Genomic DNA, 15982 nt, shown 5'->3' on the forward strand with positions numbered 1-15982 from the left:
AAGTTCTGGGGCCTTTCAGGAGTCTCCGAACACAGCAACTGTGGGACCAGAGAGATGATTCAGTGGTTAAGAGCACTTGCTCTTTTTTCTAGAAGAGAGCCTGAGTTTGGTCCTCACAACCGCCTGACGTCACTTCAGCACACACCAAACTGCTTCCCTTCTAAAGATGGTTTAAGGTGCCAGGCGGTGGTGGCGCACGCCTTTAATCCCAGCACTCGGGAGGCAGAGGCAGGCGGATCTCTGTGAGTTCGAGGCCAGCCTGGGCTACCAAGTGAGTTCCAGGAAAGGCGCAAAGCTACACAGAGAAACCCTGTCTCGAAAAACCAAAAAAAAAAAAAAGATGGTTTAAGGCTACAAAAGACTTGGCAACAAGAAGTCTCCGAATACACAGCATCAAAGTTACTACTGTGGTGTACTACAGGAGGACGCGACTTCCACTGTGAATGAAACAACTTTCTCGAAGCGGACAGGTGACATTTGGAATCCGACCATGTTAATGACAAGGGAAGGGAGGGTGCCGTCTGGGACACCACTTCTGTTTTAGAGCTCGGGAGGGTCACCACCGCTTCCAGCAGCCTCGGTGGCAGCTTCTACCAGTTCCCACACTGATCCTGGGCATGACCCCGTCACGAGCGCACACAGGGCATATGTGCCGTCTCCGGAGCAGGCTGAGCAACAACTCAGCTGCTAGTGTATGAAGGGCACCTGTCCCCAAGTCACGGTCTGACCTCATTCACTCAGTGACACAATGGAGGGGTCTTCTCTTTCTCGATCCGTCCATTCCATCCACTGGTTCTTAGGATTAAAGGTCACTGCTGATGGGTTTGGGGGAGGGGCACATCAAAAAGGAAGCCACTGGGGCTGGAGAGATGCTCAGTGGTGAGGAGCACACGTTACCCTTCCAAAGGACCCATGTTCAATTCCCAGCACCCACACGGTGGCTCACAACAGTCTTGTAACTCCGGTCCTGGAGAATCTGATGGTTTCTTCTGGCTTCCTCCGGAACCAGGCCCAGATATGGCGTACAGACATACATGCAGGTGAAACACCCATATACACATAACGTTTTAAAAACAAAATTAAAAGGGAGTCAGGTGACATTCCATTAGGAACCAGAATTTTAAGTAAATGTAGCCATGTGATAGGAACGGTTCCAAATTCTGTTATATATGTCCTTCGTTCCTTGTGGCGGCCCGGGTGTCAATTACAGGACTGAGCCTGTGGCTGGTCGCTTGTTTTCAGTTGGAGCGCAGTGGAAAGTGCACAAGCTTCAGAATTCCAGAAACGGGAGATAGAATCCAGCTGGGTGACCTAGAAACCCACTGTTCACCCAGACTGTGTGTAGACTGGGGTCATCCCAGCACAAGGAGCTGGAGTCCCGGGTTCAGGCTTTGGCCTTTGATGTTCCCGTTCCCGTCAAACTTTCTGCAGGTGTGTGTGTCCTCCCTGCAGTCAGGGCTCTCTGTCTGTTTGTTTGTTTGTTTGTTTGTCTTTGTTGTTTTCAAGACAGGGTCTCACTGTGTAGGTCTGGCTGTCCTGGAACTCACGCTGTAGACAGGACTGACCTCGAACTCACAGACATCCACCTGCCTCTGGCTCCTGAGTGCTGGGATTAAAGGGATCTACCACAACGCCTGGCTCTCTGCCACCGTCCAGTTTTGATTCCCACCACGGTTGTTTGTTATTGAGTAGCCATACCCCTTTTCCACAACCAATACCTTTGAAATCTTTAAAATCGGTTGCTTTCAATAGTCTGTAAACTAGGCAAAGTTTGAAAGGACAAATTCAGCCAGGGCTACACAGAGAAACCCTGTCTTGAAACAACAACAACAACAACAAAAGTGAAAATTGTACATTACAGAGAGGGCCTGCTTTCCTCTATCAGCACAGGAGTTGCCGGTGGTATTCGGGATGAGAAGGTGTCAGTTAACTCAGCCAGAGACCAGCTTTATTTTCCTTTTTTTTTTTCCTGCGCTAGTTGGTCATTAGCCATCACTTTATTTTTCTATTCTGCACAGGACAACTAAGGGTTAGTGTTCCGACTGACCTTGAGATGTAAAAATCGGCCTTTGCCTCTGCTTCTTGAAGTCAGTGGTTCTCAACCTTCCTAACGCTGTGACCTCATGTTGTGGCGACCCCACCCCCACCATAAAATTATTTCGTTACTACGTCATAACTGTCATTTTGCCATGTTATGAACCGTAATGTAAATATCTGATATGCAAAGCCTGCCACAGGTTGAGAACGGCTCCTTTAGAGCGTTTTTTTTTCCCCCTAAGTCTATAAAGTCTATAAAGTTCCAGAAGCAGCAGCGGAGAAGGTAATTTTCCTGGAAGACAGATTCTCCCAAAGAACGGTGCTTGATCTGACTGCCAAGAACTGTCCCTGCCAGGCTGGAGACTTTAATCTTGACACCATGGGGAATGACCAAAGAAGACAGACGTTGAAAACCCTGACCAGGAAAGAGGAAAAAGAGACCTGGGAGGGGCACCTGCTTCCTAAGGAAGCCTACACACTAGCAGGGAAGGGGAAATGAACCGAAGCTATAGTTTTGAGATTGTACAGTTGGGAGATGGGAGGGGAACTCAGAAGGCAAGTCAGAGTCCCAGGGAGTCGGTACCTGCGGGAGGTTATAATTCTGTCAGCTCTGCCCTGGTTCCCGTCAGTCATCATGTTCTTGGACCAACTCACCAAATCACATCCAAATTATGCAGATCTAAAACAAACAGTTGAGGAGCTGGAGAGATGGCTCAGCGGTTAAGAGCACCGATTGCTCTTCCAGAGGACCCGGGTTCAATTCCCAGCACCCACATGGCAGCCAGCTCACAACTGTCTGTAACTCCGGTTGCAGGGGATCAGTAGCATCAGTGCACATATATGTGCATCCAGGCAAAAAAAAAACCCATACACATAAAATAAATAAATGTTTAAAACTACCAATGCTTCCATGAATATGATGTCTAAGATCCTCCTTAATTGTTAATACTTCCCAATGAAGTTCCACGCCAGCTGCTCTGTGAGGTAAGTGTAGGATCCTTATGAAACCCTTGATTACTGAACAGACAGTGATTTGTGAAGTCATTTGGGCTAAAATTCCCTAGGTGCCCCCTGCTGCTAACTGCCACCTTGTGAGCCACAAACTTGAACAGCTTCTTTGTTAATCTGTTAGTTAGTTAGCAAGGCCTTCCCGCACAGACTGTCATTCCAGGTTCCCTGTTCAAAATTACTCTCATTCTAACAGGCTAAACATACAGGTCAACTAAACGTAACCAGGCACCAATCGGACAGTACAGAAGCCACTTCTGATTTCAAAACACAAATTATAGACAGCTTTTTGGATAGACACATTTCCATTCATGACGTCCTTAACACGAACCCAGAGTGAGCAAAAGCGTTGGAATCAAAGTTTGAATTTCCCAGTAAACACACACAACGTTATAATTTCTTTCAAGTTTTTACACACACACCCCAAGAATGAATACTACTTGCCTGTGGCCTACTAGGGACAAAAATCACTTCTAACAGAACCCAAGTTGGCTTCATTTGTGGTGGAAAACCAAGCCTAACAAAGATATCTATCAGGAGATTGCTAATGCAATTTTCCTTTGCTTAAAAGCACTTTACACCAGCAAACGGTGGCATTTGGGCATTTGCCAATGGGTATTTTCCAGGTAAACCTCCACCCAACTTGCCCATTTTCCCAGCTGTGATGTGCCTCCCGTTGCCAAAATACTATCCAGTTTTTCCAAGAGGGAACGTGAACCTCTTCGACAGCGTTCTAACTTCACTCACAAATACATTCCAGGACAGTAGGAGTCAGTCTGCTTAACAAAAGGAGGAAATCCCATGACAAGGCATGGTGCTTTGCCAGAGACACTTCTGGAGAGATCTACGCTTGCATGCTGTGTGGCCTGTGACGAATCACGCAAAGCCATGTCTACCAAGACCATCATTTTCCACAGTGGGAGACACATTTTCTTAAAACTGTGTTCCCGTCAATCTCTTACTGGCTTTTTTTTTTTTTTTTTAATTTCTATTTTCGGCGGCGGCCCAAGGAAACGGCGGCCAGACCTGACTCCAGTATACACACAGACTCGGGTTTCACCCCGTCACCTGTTGGCTCCAGAACAACATCCCCTTTGTGAAACTTACAGCGCTCGTGAGACGCGTTCTCCCGAGAAAACACTTCCCTAAGTACGCGACACGGCTCTGAGTTGTGAAAACAAACTCCGCACACCGCCTGCTTTATCCGCCTACGGATTAACGTGAGCCTTTAAAGACGGGCTTGGAGGAAGGATGTCCCCGTCTTCGGGGACACAGCGGCGGGGAGGGCTGCGGGGCCACCCAGCCCCGGGGAAGCAGGCTCGGCCCTGCGCCCGGGCAGCGGCGATGGCTCTGGCCGCAAGGGGGAGCCTCGTCCCGGTCTGCCCCACGTCCCGGGCAGCACGGTGGAGGCCAGCGCCCACGCCCGCGATCGGGTCCCCGCGGTCGGGTCCCCGCCGTCCCTGCCCCGCGCTCGCATGCATCCAGCCAGCGCCGCGCCCCCGCACGCCCCGCGCCCCCGACAAGGTCCCCGCGCACAGGCCCGCAGCGCTCGGCGCCGCTCCGCGCTCCACCCCCGCCAGCTCGGCTCCGGCTCCGGGCCGCCGGTCGCGCCGCCTGCTTTCCAGGAACTGTCACGCTGACCGTCCTCTGGCAGGTGTCCACCGGGGCACCCGCCCGCCCGTACGGCAGTCCTACGAAAGTTACCCAGACGCCGGAGCCCCGTGGCCAGCCGCGCTCCATTCCCGGTCGCACCGGACTGTGACCGGCGCGCTGCAGACGCCCCGATTGCTTCTGTAAACTTCCCCCGCCCGCAGGTGCACGCGCCGCCACAGGCGCGGGCGAGTGTGCGAGGGGGCGGTGCTGAGCCTCGAACTCAGGGCCCCACACGCTGAGCAGGCGCTCCCCCACGGCGCTACACCCCTAGCCTTACAGGGCGACAGCTTACACAAATCATCTCCACGCTGTCCATAACAATGCCAGCAAATGGCTCGTTTACCCCAGTTCTCACTTGGAAGGGCTCATTAACATACGAATTCTCCCTGCTTAGGACTTCCTTGCATTTAAAAGCAATTCCTGCGGCTTAGAGCCGGAGATTTATTTTTTAGCAGTAAATAACAGCAAAAGCAAAAGAGTCAAGCACACGATGCACTTAAGTAGCGAGTAAGGGTTCTTAACTATCATCCTTGAAACACAAGAAAACGCCCCTCGCTCGTTCTTGTTAATCTTGTGCTATTTATAGGGGCTCTAAGAGAGGAATTTGGCTTCAGCTGTCTGCAGGAAGGGCTCAGAAGCAAAAAACTGGACCTCAAGGCGAGCCTGGAAAGGAATGATCATTAGTAATGATCATTAGTAATTAGTGATCAGCTGAAATCCACGATTCTCCTGCGCTACAAGCTTTAATCGGGACAACAGCCTTATCAGGTGGGGGGAAATGCCAGCAAAGGGGCGCGGAACACTAGGTGCTCCACCCTCCCTAAACTGCCAGCAAATAAACGCACCGTGAATGCCAGCAGTTCCTACTTTAAAACTCAGTATGACGATTTTGCAGCATATATTTATTTATATAGAGAACAATAGCCTATTGTGGCTGTGATTTAAAAATATACAGGTTGCCATAAATAGATCCCTCAAGTAAATAATTGTGTGCCCAAATTCTGTTATCTCTGCTGCAGAGCGAGGCAGCGGAGGACAAGCTGAGTTGTTTTTTTTTTTAAGTTGCTACTTTTTTAAAGTGACAGAGACTAAAAAAGTCCTGGCTCTGCTGTTAGACTAGTTTGAAAACACGAGTTCAGACATCACAAATCATTATTTGCGATTCAAGTGGATTCAGGTTTTCCGGATGATTTCCAAAGAGCACCTCTGGCCTGAGGGCACGGGGATTTGTGGAAAACACTCTCACGCACCCACCTTACCGTGAAATTCACCACGGTATCTGTATCTGAGTCGTTTTCTTGTGTGGTTTTTATTTGATTTTTGGACAGGGTTTTTCATCCGGCCCAGGCTGGCTTCAGACTTGCTGTGTAGCCTAGCCTGGCTTCCCAGATGCTGGGATTAGCAGAGTGTGTCACCCCGCCCCACACCTCAAATTTCCCTTTTCCTGCTTCATTCTGTTGGAGCTTCTCAGGGAAGAAGACTTCATCAGCTAATGGCATCCTCAGAACAAATGTGCAACCGGCTAGTGATTTACATCACACTCTAAACTGGCTTGTCAGTAAAATACAGATTCTATGCGGCCGGGCTGACCCCATTTAGAAGAACTCTTAAAGGAGACTGGCTTCACACTGAATGTTGACCCACAAATACTCCCACTACATCCTGAGTGAGGCTTATCAGTGTTAAATGTAGCCACTGTGGGCGTGTTACAAGGTAACTACTTGTAAATACCGTTTGCCACATCTCCAACAGGTACTGTCAACTTGCCCATTGTGTTTCTGCCAGCGAAGCAGTTTGGGGGACGGTCAGAAACTTCCTACGAACTTTCAATCTGAATGAAACAGACACTCGTCTGCCCTGAAAGGCAGCACCACTGTCAACAGTGAATTTATGCAGACAGAGAGCAAGGCCCCCAGCTGGTACCCTTTTGTTTCAGGTAGGTGGAATATTCAGTTGCTTTGAGATCACACTTTAGGGGGCTGAGAAAGGAAACCCAGAAATTCTCAGGGCTTAGCTCCCTACTCCACCCTGCGGTACTCGCGGGGTCACCCGCCCCTTTGGCCTCGCTGGCAGCACTTAGCACCGCCTGGCACTGGGTGCCTAGTCACTGCGTCATTGTCTTCTGCTCTGGGGGAACTTCTGGAGTTCACTGCTGTGCTCTCCAGCATTGTGCCTTGCGCAGATCAGAGCAGTGCAGTGAGCCCAAGGGAATAAATGATTCTTACACCACGTTCTTCTCAGGTCCATACCTTATCCCAGTACTTCTAACACCATTTAACACCGTTTCTAAGCTTCAGCCATTGTCCTAAGGATGGGCTGTTTTAGAAAAACAAGGGCAGAGAAACAAAGAGCTAGTCTTTTGTCAAATGCCAGCTTATTGAGTCTGGTAGAAATAGATAAAGCACAGGCTATAAGGAAACCTATAGTGACCTTGAAGTCTCTTTGGCAAAACACTTCCTGGGCTGGGGAGGTGGCTCACTGTGTAAAGGTCTTGGTGGGCAAGCATGAAGACCGGAATTGGGATCCCTGGCATCTGTGTAAAAAGCCAACTGTGGCCAAGCACATCTGGACCTCCATGCTGGGGTTGTAGAGAGACACACAGCTTCCAGGGGTTCACTCACCAGCCAGTCTGGTTGAGACCACAAGCTCCAGGTTCAGTGAGAGACTCTTGTCTCTAAAGTAAGGTAGAGAGAGCCGTGGAGGGAGACAACCAGTGTTAACTTCTGGCCTACAAATGGTCGCCCACAGGTGAGCACACACACACACACACACACACACACACACACACACACACACACACACACCCCACATACAGGCATGCACACATGCACACACAGAAGCAAAGTACAGACTTCCTTCTTAGCTTTAAGGCTGTATTGCTCTTGATTTCAAAACATTTTAAAGGCATTAAGAATGAAATGCCAGTCAGTGTTCAGGAAAAACACACTTCTGATTAGAAGAAGTTTTTTAAAACTGAAAACAGAGAGAGCTGGCTGCAATATTCATTATGTCATCTCATTCACGTAACTTTGAGAGGCAGCTGACGAACAAGTACGGATTTAGTCTTCGGTAGGGGCATGGTGTAGGACACAATGTGGTTTTCACAATGCGCAGAGTCCCCCAATCCTACATCTGTGGAAGAATCAGTCACCATTCTTGTCCAGATCAGCAGGGCAAACGCTGGAGGAATGAATAACTGTAGTGAGCCGTCTCATCCTTGCAAGTTGGAACCCAATGTTTCCGCTGTGGCCTGGGAGACCACTGAGCATTTGGAAGCTCTCATTCCTATTAGCTGAGCCTGCTCCACCCCGGGGAAGGGCTGGAAGGCAGGTGGCAAGGCTTTTCTGGAGTTAGGGGCCTTCATGGAGGCTTATGATAAGTTTCAGCTCCACGAGGTCTCCAATTACTTTCTTTACCCTTTGATTATATTTAAAGCATCATGATTAGAGAGCACTGGTTCTTCAACAGTTTCTACGCTCCATTCCATCATTCCATTGTATTTATGACTCCAAACCTCCCAGCTGCCCATCCCCCACCCCCACCCCTACTTCAGCGAGTGGGGCCATCTTCACTTCAAAGTACCCTGGTGCACAGGGTTTGTAGTCAGGGGGTTAACTGCCTATTCTCTCAGCAGGTACTTGCTAACCCTGGGACAGATCACTTCCCGAAGGCTAGCCAGCCTTTGTGATGGTGAGCGTCCCACCTCTAAGAGGCTGAGTCTGGGCTAGGTCCTGCACGCACAAACCCCAGCCTCTTCCACGCCAAGCTGCCGGCTCCCAGCACTCCATCAGCTCTAGTGGCTTTTGTTGTGATTTTTATCTAAGAGTTTGATTGCCCACCTCGACACTAACACCAGGTGGGCGCTTAGAGCGGTGCTGTTCGGAGACCTGGGCACAACCGGGTGAAGAATACAGACCTGGGCTGCTTATCTGATGTCTGTTCAGGTAACAGCTGGTAAAAACCAGCAGCCACCTTGGCCTGCTCTACCCTTCCATCCCAACGACTCTCGGATACCTCTGCTCACACCCGAAGACATGCTGGACAAACAGACTTGTGTCCAGTGTAATTGACAAAGTTGCCTCAGAGTCTGACCTCCAACTGCCTCAGCTTTGTCGGGTCTCGGGTGTGTTACAAACATCTTTAAACTTCACTACTATGTGAGGAGGAGGAGGAAGAAGAGAAGGAGGAGGAAGAGAAGGAGGAGGAAATGAGGAAGAGGAAGAAGAGGAGAAAGAGGAGGAGGAGGAGGAGGAGGAGGAGGAGGAAAAGTCGAGTCGCAAGATGCCTCAGTATGTAACAGCACTCACTAGGGCTGACGACCTGAGTTCAATCCTTGGGTCCCCCCATAAGGAGAGATGGGACCCCAGAGAGAAGAGCCACACGCTGACTTTCACAGACACCAGAAGTGAATAAATTAAAAAAATAATTTTAAGTCAATTAATTTGAGGTTCAATGTGTAAGTTTTTGGTGTGTGGTGTGTGTGTGTGTGTGTGTGTGTGTGTGTGTGTGTGTAAAACAGTGTCTTGTTATGTAGCTCAGGTGCCTGGAACTTACTGGAGAGACCAGGATGACCTCGAACTTGCAGCAATCCTCCTGCCTCTGCCTCCTTAGCACCCAGATGATAAGGATGATACGTCAGACCTGGCTTCCATGTTTAGTTTTACTATTTAAAGGGATTTAGGTTTTGCTTTGGCTTATGAGATCCGACATGCACTGAACTGATAGGTGCATCTTGATTTCTGAGCCCCTGATCTCTAAAGCAACACCCTCCGTGTTTGTCATGCGGGGCGTGGCCGGAGCCTTCTGAGCTCCGGCTGCACCCTCCTGGCCTACACTTTTCCAGCGACTGCCAAGATCCCTCTCTTTTCTGGTGTTTCCCGGCAAGGGTGGGCACTGCTCTGAGCACAGGGTTGGGTGGCAAACCCGTGCACACGTCGAGGCCCCACGTCTCCGGTCTACCCTGCAGGCCTCGTGCCTGGGGACAAGAGCAAACAGTCCCCCACTCCTGTGTCCATTCTCCTTCACGGGACATCACGTTCTTACTCAGGATCTCTTCCTCGGACTTGTTCTCCTACTTCCGTGGGAAGAAGGAAGCCTTTCCATTTGCTGTCCAGGGCATCCCCCCAGTCCCCCGCCACTCGCCACACCTCCTCGCTGGCTCTGAAACGGGTGGTCTGCAGCCCTGCGGGGCTGTCTCCTGACCCTGTGCTGACCCCGCAGCCTGGCTCACCCCTACTTCAGGTCTGAATTCACAACAGTCCAGCAGGCTGCCATGCTGTGTCCGCACTGCTCCACGTACCTCACTAGCCCCTCCCTCAGGGCCGCTGTCTTCTTCAGGCCAGCCCCTCCACCGTTTTATTTATTTATTTACTATTTTCTGCCAGGAATTCTAGGACCCAGAGTGACAGGATTCCCTTTCTACAGCTGTATCTCTATGGAAAAGACCAGAGGCTCCGTGGACCACTTAGAATCTATCTACACCAGTGAGTATGCATCTGCAGGATGTCCTGGTTAATATTAATGGAATATATATATACACATACATACATATCTGTTACAGACACTGGATACTGAATTGACCGTGTGTGGCAAGCTCTACACCACCGAGCTACACGGAGTACGAAAGAAGCGTGCTTTCTAGCTCTGTCAGCGCTCCTCAGGGCTCCCGTTCTCCCTTGCCATCCCATCCCAAAGGGCTCAGGGTCCAGCTATTTTTTTCAATAAAGACAGTTAGGGCTGCGGTGCAGAATTAACACAGACCACAGCAAATAGCATCCCACCTCGAGTAGTCAGCTGATAATTTGGGGCCATCTAACCTGGATGCTTCCTGAGAGCTCACCGTGCTCAGTGAAGATACAATGATGGAGAAGACAGACTAACGCGGCTAATTTAGGGGAGGCGCAGAAGCCAGGCAGCAGAAGCCAGGCAGCAGGGTGGACTCTTTCCCGGGCCTCAAGAGTCAAAAGATCCTCCAGGAAAAACCGTCCAATCCAACAGTCTTTGACTCCGCTTCAGATGCAAGACCGCAGGCAGCTGGCTATGGGCTACACTCAAAGATAATTTTTCCAGACACAGCAGGGAAAGGGGACCAGCAACAGTCTCACAGGACTTCAAATGGTGACGCTGAAGTGAGCCTAGGCAGAGGCAGAGCCTGACCACCAGGCTAAGGGTGGAAGGTGGCGGCAGAGAAAGAAAACAATGGCTGTGTGTGCATTCTTCACGATGCCCAGTGCGGGCGGAGACGCTGTTTGCTGGGTGTACAGATGGGGTCTGGGCTGACCTGGAACTTCAGACATCATCCACACCCTTTGTGGAGAAGGAGTTTTTCCTTGTGGTGTTCCTTGAGGGCCTGGCACAGCGTTTTCTTTTCAGGGAGCAGTTTGTGACTCAGAGGCAGTGGTAGACTACATCAGCATAGAACGGGGCGTCAAAACATGTATTAGAACAGTTATTCCTGCTTTTTATTTCCTAGAACAGTTCTAGAGCTATTGTGGGCATATCATGTGGTGTCATTATCTTGGTGATATACTGAGCAAGAACCCAAGTGGATCCCTCCTTACATACTGGAGCTTTCCCTCACAGAGCAGTTGTATCCTAGGCACTCAAGTCAGTCCTGTACATATCTTTTTTTAATCCCTAAAAAAAACATAAAGGGAACTTATTTCCCACATTTTACAAACAAGAAAAGGGAGGATTGCTATTCAAATGTATCAGCTAGATACATTAGTAGGAAAGCCTGGGTTAAAATCCGCATGTCCTCTTGAGCGACTGTACAATTTGTTTCTAAAGCAGATTTTGTTTCTCAAGACAGTCTGTTGGATGGCCCAGAATTCCCCATGTAGACCCGGTTGGCCTCAAACTCCCAGAGATCTGCCTGCCTCTGCCTCCAGGATACCGGGACAAGTCATGTGCCGTCACACCCGGCATGGCAGAACTGATAAACGGCCGAGTAAAATGTTTTGTCTTCCCTAACTTTCCCCTGAGGAGCAGCCCTGGAACATGGAAGAACATGCTAGGAATCTGAATGCCAGGCTGTCTCAGCCAACATTGAAGCAATGGCTGTCAGCCTCCTTTAGGGCAGCTCACTGATAATATATTACTTTGCTGACCTGCAGAACCAAACATTTGTGTAGCTCCAAGGCAAATAACACTTAGGAACGCCTCCCCGGCGGCCGTGGAGATTCCTTGAATTTCTGAAGTTGATGGTGCCATTCCAATCTCTGCAGACACACATCTGATTGTCCAAACGCAACACAACTGGCTGATTGAGATCGCCGCAGGACAGATGCCCTGTTGCCTCTTCGTGACAGCCGGTATCAGTGTGTCCTATGTTCTCACTCAGATATCACTCTTGCATGTAGTCAGCGGCTCACCCATCCACTCCCCAGCTACGTCAGATTATGTGGCACCAAGGACAGACCTCAAGATCTGTTCCACTGCAACTCTGTATAACCCTTTCTGCTACCTCACATGACCTCCTGAGAGCCAAAGACACTGAAATAATGCAGCCATACAAACTTGTCAGATAAAATTGATTACAGTTCAAGTCATAGGACCATAATACATTAAAGAAAAAAAATCAACTAACAGTCTTCGGTGGAGACAATGAAAAGGAGGCGGGGGGAAGCAGCCACAGAATCAATAAGCTGTCTGACTGCGCCCACGGGCAGATCTGAAGACATGCTGCCCAACAAAAATTCACTGCAGATGAGCTTAGGTAGCAGGAGCCTGTGAGGACCAGGAACGTAGGCTTGTGGAGAATCCACTTCCTCCCACATAAACTCTAGTGGCAGCTTAGGACTGACTACAGTGTGGATAGAACAGACTAAGCCACATCGTTATGGCCCATTATTTCTGAGGCTTTAGTCTTCTTACAGTAGGATCTGATAGGTTCCCAGGAGCCCCTGACAGGCTTTGCCCTGTGTGGGGATCTGAGCTAGGCTCTGTGCATGCTAGGCAAGCGCTCCACCACCGAGCTACCGCTACCTCACCAGCCTTCTACCTTTGGGGAGAGTGCGTCCGAGAGTGCGGAGCAATTGAGTCAAGAGTGATAGCAACATACAGGATGGATTTCACGCCATATGCCGCACTGCATTTTGGGGATGTGAAGTGATGCACTTTTTGTTTGTTTGTTTTCAAGACAGGGTTTCTCTGTGTAGTTTTGGTGCCTGTCCTGGATCTCGCTCTGTAGACCAGGCTGGCCTCGAACTCACTGAGATCCGCCTGGCTCTGCCTCCCGAGTGCTGGGATTAAAGGTGTGCACCACCACCACCACCACCACCACCACCACCACCACCACCACCACCACCACCACCACCACCACCGCCACTGGTGCCTGGCTTGATGCATTTTTTTTTTTAAAGGATCTGATAATATGGTTAAACAGCCTCTTCAGAGGGAACTACCATGCAAAAAATAAAGAAGTCAGCGCTGGCTGGGAAGAAGCTCCCAGGAGAGTGCTTGCCCTGTAAACATGAGGGACCTGAGTCAGGTCCCCAGAGCCCACATTTCAAAAGCAGAATGGGGGCACCCATGCTTAAAATCCCGTTGCTGGTAGAATAATGAAATAAAAGATCCCCGAGGCTCACTGGCTAGCCAGTGATTTGGTAAGTAGATCAGTGAGAGACCTTATCCCAATAAAGCAAGGCAGTCAGCAACCGAAGCATTCCCAAGTTTGACCTCTGACCTCTACATACATATATATGTACATATGTATCCACTCCCATGTGCATCTGTGTGCACATGAACATTCATACACTTGCATACACTCATGCCTAAAAGAAATAAGTGAAATACGTATATATTTTTTTCTTTAAAGAGGCCAAATAGCTACATAAGCAACACCAAGAAGCATACTCTTCATACTAGTCCAAGATCCTTCAAAATGACATGCATCTGATCCCTAAGGACTCCTCTCATGAGGCACAGTATGGTGGCATTTTTTTGTTTGGTTGGTTTGGCTTTTTTGAGACAGGGTTTCTCTGTGTAGCCCTAGCTGTTCTAGAACTCGCTTTGTAGACCAGGCTGGCCTCGAACTCAGAGATCTGGCTTCCTCTATCTCCCGAGTACTGAGATTAAAGGAGTGAGCTACCACCACCCAGCTGTGCAGTATGGTTTTTTTGTTGTTGTTGTTGTTGTTGTTTTGGAGCTGAGGATCAAACCCAGGGCCTTGCGCTTGCAAGTGCTCTACCACTGAGCTATATCCCCCCCACCTCACCCTTTTTTTTGGATTTTTTGAGACAGGGTTTTTTTCTGTGTAGTTTTGGTGCCTGTCCTGGATCTTGCTCTGCAGACCAGGCCGGCTTTGAACCTACAGAAATCCGCCTGGCTCTGTCTCCCGAGTGCTGGGATTAAAGGCGTGCATCACCACTGCCTGGCTGTGCAGTATGTTTTTAATATAAAATAATATATAAAATATAGTCCATTGCCGGGCGGTGGTGGCGTACGCCTTTAATCCCAGCACTCAGGAGGCAGAGCCAGGTGGATCTCTATGAGTTCTAGGCCAGCCTGGGCTACCAAGTGAGTTCCAGGAAAGGCGCAAAGCTACACAGAGAAACCCTGTCTCAAAAAACCAATATATAAACCAATATATATATATATATTCCATATCATTCTGTTTCTGGTGCTTAATCAGAGTTCTCACAGAAAAGAAACACAACGTCACATGTATAATGACCCAGGACACTGGAGCTATAGAATAACAACTTTATGAAGGAAATACAAGGCACAGAGGAATTCTATATAACCGTACATGCATTACTTGGACTGTGAGCTCTTTTGGCATGGCGAGGAAGTAGCTGCTGCCACCATTGGCATGGCCGGGAGCAATGAGGAGAAAGCAGGCTGGGTCTGTGCCATGCTGTCTCTAGCAGCCTTCTGCACGTGTGGCAGCTACAGCCCTCCCTGGAGGCGCTTGGTGGCAGACCTCATTTTATTCTACATTTGTTGTTGTTATTTTGTGCACACGGGCATTTTGCCTGCATGTGTGTCTATGCACCACACCACACTCATCAAGTGCTCACAGAGGTCAAAGACGGGTGCAGAATTCCTGAGACTGGAGTTACAGTCAATTGTGAGCCACCATGTGGGTGCTGAGAATCAAACCTGGGTCCTCTGGAAGAGCAGCCGGTGCTCTAACCACTGAGCCATCGCATAGTCCGAGGGCCAGGCGGGACACAGGAAATCTTCCGACTACACACCAGCCCCTATTTTTATTTTTTAGAGTAGTTGAGGAACTAGCAGTTAACGTAGAGGAAGGCCTGGGAATGATGGACAGTTAGGGCTTTTGTTTTTTGTCTTTTAACATGGTTTTAATTTTTAGAATAGTTCTCAAAGGGGAAATCTGGGATCGGACTTAACTGGGGTACGTCTTAGTTATGACTTTTAAAAATTATTTCCTTTTCTGTTCTCTACTCTCAACTACCAAGGACCCCCACTTTATACCGGAATGTGCTTTTCTGGAGGGGTTCAGCTGTCTCTCCCCGCTGCGCCCTCCCTTCCCTGCGCCGCGGCTGTTCTTTGGAGAGCTTTCTGATTTAGCTTCCACAGCTTCCTAATGCAAGCCAGGCTAAGGAGACTCGCAGACTCACAAACCACATGTCACTTCACTTTGCTTTTCTAGAGCAAGCAGAATCCGGTTTAGAGGCAGACTGGGCAGACTTCGCAGTCATACTGAAATTAAAGATGGTTGCAGGGGCTCTCGTCCCCGGGATGGGCCATCTTGTACTATTTTAAAGCAGACACTGAAACATATGATCACGACGACGATGAACTCTGATTCTACTCGAAAGCAAACAGAAGAGGTTAGAGCCGTGGATAATGGTAAGCTAAATTAATTTTGACTTCTGGGGCAATCAGAACATTGTCACCTAGGCCAGAGACAAGAGACAGTAAAAATTCATTGTAAGCATCCCCGGCTGAAATCGGCACATTTTAAGCCCAGGATTAGCCATCTCTAGCTGGCCTCCTGCAGACCTGCATAAACTATCTGAACTTTTATGGCTCAATTCAGCTGTCACAGACAAGGGCCTGCCTGCTGGCAGCACCTCACACCTGTTACTTATCTCGGGAAGTCCTGGCTGAGTAACTTCCACCTGGGGTGAGCAAGTTCAGACTTCCCTCACACTGGTTTACACAAGAGAATAGGTTCTTTGGAGTGCTGGGTAGTAAAGAAATTAAGACACACTAAAAATCCCTGGAATTTCCCCCCCAAACAGAATATCACAGTGCAGACAGATCTAACAGGGGGCACCACACAGGACCTCCGAAGAGAAGGCCTATCTAT

At 49.2% G+C, this 15982-nt stretch overlaps 1 protein-coding gene across 3 annotated transcripts in view; it reads right to left on the minus strand.

The window, feature by feature from the left end:
• Positions 1 to 15982, minus strand: part of Prickle1 (prickle planar cell polarity protein 1) — a 97261-nt gene that overhangs the window by 14894 nt on the left and 66385 nt on the right. Inside the window, exon 1 of one of the 3 annotated variants that reach the window (XM_006974318.4) lies at positions 4750 to 4922. The exons of 1 other annotated variant lie outside the window; for it this stretch is intronic. The gene's annotated coding sequence lies outside the window, so the exon portion shown is untranslated. Of the gene's footprint in view, positions 1 to 4152; positions 4536 to 4749; positions 4923 to 15982 lie in introns of those variants that run through there. One more of the 3 variants, XM_015993187.3, reaches the window with a different exon arrangement.

The sequence above is a fragment of the Peromyscus maniculatus genome, chromosome 20, assembly GCF_049852395.1.
Source record: "Peromyscus maniculatus bairdii isolate BWxNUB_F1_BW_parent chromosome 20, HU_Pman_BW_mat_3.1, whole genome shotgun sequence".
In the NCBI taxonomy this organism is placed as follows: Eukaryota; Metazoa; Chordata; class Mammalia; order Rodentia; family Cricetidae; genus Peromyscus; species Peromyscus maniculatus.